This window comes from Trachemys scripta, chromosome 21 (genome assembly GCF_013100865.1).
Source record: "Trachemys scripta elegans isolate TJP31775 chromosome 21, CAS_Tse_1.0, whole genome shotgun sequence".
Lineage (NCBI taxonomy): Eukaryota > Metazoa > Chordata > Testudines > Emydidae > Trachemys > Trachemys scripta.
The window spans coordinates 2,591,873-2,601,819 of record NC_048318.1 but is presented as its reverse complement, the minus strand read 5'-3'; positions in this window follow the sequence as shown (position 1 = coordinate 2,601,819).

Sequence of the window (9,947 nt, the reverse complement as noted above, 5' to 3'; positions counted from 1 at the left end):
CCCTCCAGTGAGTGGGACTGTGGTGTCTCTCAATGTGTGTGCGCACCTGGGGGACCTGCCAAGCACCGGGTTGGGCTTGATGCAGAGTACGAGGGAGGGCATCATCTTCCCCCTTTGAAGACATGGGCCCCCGAGAAGGCCCAGCCAGCGTCTCCGGTCATTTCATGCACTGAGCTAAGGAGGGTGCAAATCTGAGACCTGCCTGGGATCGTCCCAAGAGAGGCTATATAATGTAAGCTGGGCAGTGGGGCTGTGTCTGGCTGCATCCGAGGATGCTCCCATCCTAGCCTTGGCATCTCTGCCCAGCTGGCCTTGCAGAAACGACCCTGTATTGTGGGCCCCATTCAGAGCAGATACTCAGGGGAGAAAGGCAGCATTTGCCACATCAGAAAAGTCCATCTGGACCTGCCCCAGTGCTTCCTGGGAAACCAGTGCCTCCAACCCATAATGCACCTGGCTATTCGTGCAGAGCTGAACATAAGAGGCACATTTCCTTCCTGACCCCTGCTGAGGGGTCAGCTGAAACATGAAAGCAGGAGACCCAATCACCCTTATCCCAAAGCATAAAACTAGCAATGGTCTTACCCAGCCCCTTCACAAAGCCAGCTACCACGTGGCCTCTTCCAGCCAGGAGCCCATTTCCCATGGGCTGGGGGGAGCTTTCAGGGTTGAGTCTGTGGGGGAGCCTGCTCTCAGTTACAACGGTTTCCAGAGACGGAAGAAAGCAGCACCCCGAGTCTCGGCAGGTGAAAGAAGATTTTGATGGGTTGCTGCTTAGTATTTGCAGTCTGCCTCCCGGAGGAGCCAGGTTAGGTATCCGCCGTGTCACTTATTCATGACTGGGGTGGCCGGTGGGTTTAACTTTCATCCAGGCTTTAAAAACAAACCCATCAGCTGAGCAGCACCCATCAAGCTCAGGGAGCCACTGGGACTGCCCAGGGGCCAGGTCTCGACAGGACTGTGTGGTCCTCTACAGCGCAGATACTGGCAGCTAGGGGAACATCTGCTTTCCAGGCCTACCCATCATGTAAACCCCACTGGGACAGATTTGTTACCATCACGTCCTGGAAACTCGATCCCTTCGCTCCACTCGGCCCTGCCCCGTCAGCCTCAGCTGGTCTCAGCCACCCCCCCACCCTCCCCCAGCCTCACAGGCCTGCTCTTCTGTAGCCCACGACATCACTCACTCTCTGTGGCTTGCCACAGCTTGTGGGCATGGCAGCCAGATGTGCTGTATGCACCCTCTGGGTCAGCTAGTTTGGACCAGGACTGGGTGATGATGGACTCAGTTGAGGAATGTGCAGCCCTTGACACAACTGGAACCTCCAAACATTTTCTTTAGTGATGCTCTGGTACTTCCTGACTGGCAGGAGAAGTCTTGATGCATGAAGACTCTGGCCACCCCTGCTCACTGCCTTTGGCTTTCACCAGGACTTTGCTTAGGACAGAAAATGCTGCAGATGGACAGTCTGCTCATTGACTGTGATAATTCTCCAGAGGGGGACAATTGCTGAGGCCTGGACTTGTCCATTCTGGGATGTACCGAAGGATGCTGCAATGGAGTTTGGTGCACAGGACAGCAAACCTAGTGCTGCTGACCGGTGCTAGCTTGACATCTCTGGAGAGTGAAATCTGCCTGTTCCCATCTGTCCGTCCCTCGCCCTGGATCTGGGTAACCTGTGTCTGGGGTCAGAGATGGGGAGAGCCCATATAACCCTTAGTCTCAATCAAGGTGAGGATTAGTGCCAAGTATCAGCAAGGAAGGATGGTCGTGTGGTTAAGGCACTGGACTGAGCCGGGGAATATCTGGGGTCAGCTCCTGCCGGTGGGACCTAGGCAACTGAGTCAGGGCTTGTCTAGACAGAGAGTTAGTGTGTGACAAGCTGGGCTGTAGCTCTGCCATGCACCAACGGAGCTTTACCATTGACTTCAACAGGCATGGGATCAAGCCTATCGGTTGTGCTCCCTTCCAGGGGCGTGGGAACTGTCTTTTACACTGTGTAGTTAAGAGTATACAGGGCTTTGATCCTAGCTGAATCAGACCCCCGGATCCCATCGCCCATTCCTCTGCTATGCAATGGCTGAGCAGTGCAAAAGCGTGCAGACATCAGCTCCCCATAGTCCTGTGCATGGGAAGTGACCGGCAGCGCCTCGCCCTGGAGAACAGCTCACCAGCATCCCCAGCATTCGAGCTGCCCAACTGCCCGCCGCAACGTTTGGTAGAAAAAGTCATTGTAACCGACGACTTGGGCTGTAACTCTAAAGAGAAGCCAATCGCACAGCCCACTCGCTGCTGCAGACAGAGGCAGGAGTGTTGGACTAGAAGTTTCCATAAGAGCTTTTCAGGGCGAGGGTGAGGGCTGTTTATCTTGGAGACGTCCTGGAAGTCACAGCCACGCCAAGCTAATTTACACTCGTCTGGCTTGAGGCTGGGGTGACTTCACCTGTTTGGATTCGCCTGGTGTTTAATAAACTGGCCCTTTTTCTCCTACGTTCCTCTTTCCCTCTGCACTTCCCTTCATGGAATTTTTTTCCATTCCTTGCCTGCAAAAGAGGTCTCTGGGTTCTTGCTCTCGCTCTCTCCTTCGATCGCAGCATCTCAGACGAGCATTGCCAGCTGTGATAGCGCTCAGCTAGATGCCCTCGTGAGAATTCAGGGCAGGGCGAGGGGAGGTTGTTACTGTCCCATTTTGATCTGTAGAAGAGCAAGCGCCCTCAGCCTGCGAGCAAGTGTTCATTTTCACCGGGGCGAAAGGGCACTGATTGCACAGCCAAGTGGCAGTTTTTCCACTTTTCAGTTCTGGAGCAAGCAGCAAAAACATCAAGTCAAAAGCAGACACTGTCTGCTTTGCTTCCTACAGGGCTGGTGAAGGTGTGATCCCTTAGCTGGAGGGCAGCAGGCCAGATCCCTGGGGGCAAAGACCCATCTGTTCATTACTGGGGTGGGGAAGTCCTGGGAACACATCATCGAAATGTTTCACGAGTTCCCACCCTTGCAAACACAGTGAAATAAACTAAAGCTCATAGCAGGACAAGAGGCCCCCGGGTGTCATTCCCAGACAATTATTCAGAGCAATATGAGCTCTAGCTGCAGCCAGGGAGACTCAAGGATCCTCTCCCCAGAGATCTCTCCTCCCTAAATCTCCCAATCAAGAGTCAGCTGCTACGTGTGATTCTTGTCTTTTGTAAGAACGGCCCATGGCCCATCTAGCCCAGTATCCTGTCTCTGACAGTGGCCAGTGCCAGAGGGAATGAACAGAACAGGGCGATTTCGAGTGATCCATCCCCTGCTGTCCAGACCCAACTTCTAGCAAGTTGGAGGTTTAGGGACACACGGAGCATGAAGTTGTGTCCCTGACCATCTTGGCTAAGAGCCATCAATGGACCTATCCTCCATGAACGTATCTAATTCTTATTTGAATCCAGTTATATTTTTGGCCTTCACAACATCCCCTGGCAATGAGTTCCAGGGGCTGACCCAGAATTACAGGCCTTAAAGGAACCCTCCGCCCTTAACTAACAATGCACTTACAATTCCCACAATTATGAAAATTGTGGGAATTCTACACAGCAGCCGCCAAATAGCGGACAGTCAACTGGACGAGACCCTAGCAACAGAAATCCATTCCCTTGGAGCAGATACCATCTTTTTGTTCTGTGTTTGGACAGCCCCTAGAGCAGTGGGGGCCAGGTACATGACTAGGGTTCAGAGATAATACAAATAAATAAAAATGAGACCAAACCAAAATCTCAGTTCCAAGCAGCCAGCCCAACTTCGATCTGAATCTGAAATGTATGCCTGGCTCCTCTCTCTAGAATGGGCCAGGCTCCAGAACAGAGCTCAGACCCAGCTCTGCATATAACCCATTTCATGTGAGGGTGGGTGAGGACTGGGATGCTGCCATGGCAGGACAGATCTCTTCCCCCCCATAGCTTCATAGATTGTAAAGCCAGAAGGGACCATTATGATCATCTAGTCCAACCTCTTCGCCCATGTCCTGTGGGCAAGTTTGGCTATATTTCTAGGACTCCATCAAAGAGTCTTGATGTAAAGACTGCTGTGATGGAGAATCCGCCATGTCCCTTGGTAAAAGTCCTTCCAGCAATTTGTCCAGGCTCTTTGTATCAACTTTTATAGACATGCTTTTTTCACCCCCACCTTGTCATCAGCAGGGTTTGAAGGCAGGCCCAGAGAGAGCCCACGTTCAGATGAAGTACCAGCAGGCCTATCACCTTATGCCAAACTTCTGATAGTGCTCCTGGTAAAGGCATGTCGGGGAAGATGGGAGACCCCCAGAGAGCTGTGCACCCTTCTGCCCTCTGCATCAGCCCTGCACAAGCACCCCAGCCTGGTAACAAAGGCACTGTGCTGCTGGGGGAACCCCCTCCAGGCGAGTCACCAAGCTGGATGTGGTGTGTGTACCTCCTGGGGCCTGGGTCTCTCTAGGTGTGTACCTCCTGGGGCCTGGGTCTCACCGTTATGTTCCTAGGGCTCTGCTGTCGGACAGAAGCAGCCGCCATCTGGTCTTTGGGTCAGCTGCAGCGTGTGGCAGGGGAAACACACACACACTGCGCTGCCTCCAGGGGATTGGCCTTCTGCCGCTGTCCCTTTCATCTAAAACGAAAGGCACACGGGCTGGAGGCGTGTTCAGTATAAACCGAACCCTGCTTGTGCCGCCCATTGGTGCAGGAGCCGAGCTCCTGGTGCTTTGTAACATATTTACCCCACAAGGGAGGGCAGCCAGGGAGCTAGAGCGCCCAGAGGCTAAGTGACTTGCCTGGGGCCGCGAACCGAAGCCCAGTCTTCTGAGTTCTAGGCTAGAACCTTGCACAGAAAGAGCCCTGGCTGCTCCCCTGCGACCCCGGCCCTACAGCTCGGGGCTGAGGAGAGCCTTAAACCATTGGGTGTTTCAGGATGCTCAGCCACACATGCAAAGTGCTCCTGTTCATTAGCGAGGCCACGGACAGGGCAAGGAGCCAGGAGACCTGGGTTCTAGGCCCGGATCTGCACCTATCCAACCATGGCAAAGTCATTGAACCTCCCCCGCCTCGGCATGCCCGGGTATGAAATTGGGGGACTGATACGCTTGGAAAGTGCTTTGAGATTCGGGGAGGGCCCATGCTGTGGCATAGAGATGCGACGCATTACTGCCCGTGCCCTGCGCGGAGCAGGAGTGAGTCATGGACTCACCCCGCCAGTCCTTGGCATGCTGGTGGGGAGACGCTCGCAGGACTGGGCCTGTGCGGTCTCCTAGCACCTTTCACCAGCACTAAACTCACTACCAAAGCCATGTCATGACATGTGTGAAGCCCTGAGGTGGACTGAGCAGGCCAATGCTCTGCCACTCCGGGGCGAGGAGGTCATGGGCAAAGACAGGAGGGTGAAGCATCAAAACGGAACTTTTTCTTTAGCTCCAAAGGAAAGCTCGTGAACTGTATAACCCTGCTGGCTTGTGTCCCCACCAGTGTCCTTTGGAACCACCCTGAATGCGAGCTGCCAATGGCCTCCCTAGACCGAGCTCCTGGGGACGATCGCCAGCCATACAAAGTAGTTCTTATTACTCTGGTAGCTCCCCCGAGCTCCAGTCAGGATCGGGGCCCTGTACAAACAGGCCAACCCTGTGCTAGCAGGCTACCGTCCGAGTAACTGCTCCACCCATGCCAGTAACCTGGCGCCCCCGGGATCTGACCCAAGTGGACAGTGACTCTTAGCAAAGCTGTGGGGACGCAGGGCTGAACTCTCCAGCCAACTCCAGCGGTATTCTGCAGTCAGAGAGAGTCAAACACCCTCTCACCCATCCTGCTTTTACTCAACTCTCTGCCCTGCTTAACTGCAGGGAGCTGTTAGCCAGCAGAAGGGCCTCCCCAGAGAGTGACGCAGGGGAACACTCAGCTAGGGATGATGCAGCGTGTTCCTGGAGCTCATACGCCGACTGGGCCTCGTTACGGGGGGCTCAGTTCACACATGGGGGCCAGTTTTCCCTCCAGCCCACACACGCTCCATGGTGAGCTGCTTTTCATTACTGCAGTTTACTCACATCACACGTGCGGGGCTATAGAACGCCAGCGAGGGAGAGCTCCCGGGTGCTGCTGGGCATGGTCCCACAGCCTCGCGGTTGGGCCCATGCTGAGCTAGGCTGGGCAGCTTCTCCTGGCTGACTTGACTTCTCAGGTTGCTTCAGGGGGGTTTCTAGCTATCTTAGGTGCTTACATAGCCCCTGTTCCCATAGTATCTGAGCGCCTCACTGTCTCCACCCTCACCAGCCCTTGGGAGGCAGGGGCCTGCTCTTCTCCTCATTGTACGGCTGGGGAGCGAGGCCCAGGGAAAGCCACAAAGGCACTTAGGCACCTCACGCCACTGATCCTCAACCCCTCTGCTCGGCCCCTGCAGAATGCGGGAGGTGTCCAGGGTAAGCCAGGCCCTGCCCTGAAGAGCTTGCAGTGTAAGGGCTAGACTGTGATTCAGACTCGGGGGGAGCCATGGGGCTGGGTGCGTCGGGGAAGGGGGGGGTGATGTGCCTGATTGCTCCCTCCGGGGCTGGGGATGGGCAGCCTCTATGTGCTGGAGACAGCAGCTGAGCTGACAGGGGCAGCAGCTGCTGTTGGAACCGGCCGGCCGGCAGAAGCAGAGGAACTGTGGCTCGGGGGGCGGGGGGTCTCTGAGTCACAGGGCAGGCAGCCTCCAGGCGCTCCAGGCTACGGGCTGGGCCTGCAGTCAGTCACAGTCAGACTCTAAATAGATGACAGAGGCAGCGTGAGTCATCCCACCCCACAGGCTTCCTCTGGGACACACCTGCCACCTGTAGCCAGCACGGGGGGCCCCCCAGCGGCAGGTGGCACCTGGCTCCGTTAGTGCCCGCTGCCACTGGAATGCCCTGTGCGTCATTCTCTGTAGGGCCGGGGGGCTGGAACAATTTTTGTAGCAGGAGTGCTGAGAACCATTGAATCAAACTGCAAACCCTGGACATAATGGAAACCACTTCAAGGCAGGGGGTGCTGCAGCACCCCCCACACCCCTAGTTCCAGCACCTATGCTGTAGGGCCTGGCATGCCCACAGACCTGGGGTAGGCTTCTTGGCTTCCCATTGATCAGGAGGTGATTGGTGTTCTTCCTCCTGGCCTGGGAGTGCCTGGAGCAGGCCCCTCCTTGCAGAGGCACCAGCAGTCAAAGGGGGGGCGGGCAGTCATCTGGGTGCCCCACGTGACTAGCACACAGGGCTGGCTACATCTTGTGCACTGTGCTCTGCGGTCCCAGTGTGCTAGGTGCTGGTTGGAAGGGCCCGGCCTGGAGCCTGAGCTCTCGCTCTGTCGGACAGGGCCTGCAGGGGCAGTCGCAGTGCAAACTCCCCCAAGCCAGCCTCTGCCTGTAGAGCCCGTCTCTCTAGCTGAGAGGGGAGCAGAGTCATTTCCCAGCTGCGGCCCTGTCGGCAGTGACCCCAAACAGCGGGGCCTGTTGTTCCCAGCTAGGAACCAGCAGCCAGCACCAGGGCCAGCCCACAACATTTTGGCACCTGAGGCGGGGAGCTCAAATGACGCCCCCATGCCCCCTCGCTTGGGCCAAAACTTTTAAAGGTCTCAATTCTGCCTTCTTCCTGTTCTACTCCTCTCATGGTACTGCTCTGCTACCTACCCCAATAAAGGAGAACTAACAACTTAAAATGCCTTGTTCAAAAATTTTAAGTAACACTTACCTTTCAAACCTGAACAGCAAATGTAACTTTTCTTGTCTGTATAGTAAAAACACTGGCATTTTTATCTGCTTGAATAATCAAAGTGGTGCTTTCCGTGCCTTCTTGGTTGCAAAGATTTGAACTGCTTCCTGAAGGTCCACAGTCTGGGCCAGCTCATGCTCTATTGAGATGGTTGCAAGGCCGACCAGCCTCTCCTGTGTCATTGTGGAGCGTAGATGTGTTTTTATTAACTTCAGTTTGGAGAAGCTGCATTCTCCACTGGCAACTGTTACAGGAAGTGTTAGAAGTATGCGCAGAGCAACAAAAGCATTTGGAAAGAGAGTGGTCATCCTATTTGTGCACATATATTTCAGAACAGCTTTTGGAGTTGATCCTGCTGAAATGTATCTTGAAAGGGCTTTCAGTTCATCACCTAAATCACTCGCATCAATATCGTGCATGTCATCATGTGTCAACACTGTCTCTAGTGCCTGGCATTGCTGGTGCAGGTCTTCTTCCGGTATAGTGAGGAGTTTTGGAATATCATACAACATCCCAAATATACTGCTGTGTTCCTTGAGCTGCATGAAATGTTCTTCAACTGACTGTATTGCACAATATAGCACCTGGTTAAAGAATTCAACTTTGAATTGTTGTTTGGGGTCTCTTATGGAATTATCCCATGCCTCGTAATCAAAATCTTCAGTGACTCTTGTATTCTTGAATGGGTGGGAAAATAGCTTCAGTGTGAAGTTCCTCTGCCAACTTCTGTGCACTCTTCAGAACGTTTTGAAATCCCTCATCTGACCAGTAAGACTGTAGGTATGACTTTGCTTTGTCCAGTTGTTCCATTGCTCCAGATATATCAAGGTCAACACCTTGGAGTCTCTTGCTTACAACATTTATTTCAAACAGTATGTCATGCTACAACACTAAGCCACACAGAAATTTGAAGTTATGTATGTTTCTGGTGATTCCATTTCCCTCTGCCACTGTTCTCCCACAGTTCCTATCATAGCATTATCCTCCATAATGGCAACTATGGCATCATCTATCTTCCCAGTTTGGTGTTTGATAGGCTTTATCGCCTCCACTCGATTTTCCCATTTAAATTAAAATATGGTAACCCTATGCAGTATGTTAGTGTCTGTGCGCGCGCACACACACACACACACTCTCTCCACTCTCTCTCTCTCTCTGTGCTCTCTCCTGGAGATGCTACTTATTCATCTTAACCACAGTAAGTCACTGCAGGCTGAAAGTATGTGATTGCTTTCTACATATGGAAATACAGCACAGGGAATCTCTTCCATTGTTCCCAGTGGCTGCTGCCTTGGGTCTGCGCTTCCAGCAACTTGCCCTGCAGAGGACCAGGTGCATTTCACTGTCAATCGCTGAGAGGCAAGGGGTGATATCTTTTATTGGACCCACTGCTGTTGGCGAGAGAGACAAGTTTTCGAGCTACACCAAGCTTGACCTGAAGAAGAGCTCTGTGTACAGGGCCGGCTCTAACTTTTTTGCCGCCCCAAGCCCCAAAAAAAAGCGCCGCCCTGCCGTAATACACACACACCCCCAGTGCTGCCCCGCCCCGCCGAAACACCCCCCGCCAAGCCCCGCACTGCTCACCCCCCCCGCGCGGCCCCCCCCCCCCCCCCCGCCGCCGAGCGCCGCATCGCGCTGCCCCCCACCACCCTAAGATTGACCGCCCCTTACCAGGTGCCGCCCCAAGCACGTGCTTGGTTGGCTGGTGCCTGGAGCCGGCCCTGTCTGTGTACCCTCGAAAAATTATTTCTCCCACCAACAGAAGCAGGTCCAATAAACGATGTTACCTCCCCCACCTTGTCTCGCTAATATCCTGGGACTGACACACCTGCATTTTCAATCACTAGCCCTTCAGCACGTGCCCAGAGGAGAAGAGAAAGGTGAGTGTGGGGAGCTGGGGACAGGAGCCGTTTGAGAGGGTGAGTGCATTTCCAACACAGCTGGGGTGCAAATATTGTTTCTCAAAGCCACGGATGGGTTGGGCTGGGTTCTAAAGTACCAGGGTTCTTGGGCGCACACAGGCATGTCTCAGGTTTTGGCTGCAGATTTTGCATGTCAGCTGCCCGCTGGGGAAGGGTCGCTCTCTGCTCCTGTTGAACAAGACTTAACTCCCCTCCCCTGGCACAGAGGAGTGCCTGGATGGGAGACAAAAAGCCAGGTTTATCCAGGGATGGAGGAGAGACAATTTGCACTTCCCCTATTAGGTGGCTGTTGGCACTGATTCAGACCCTGGCA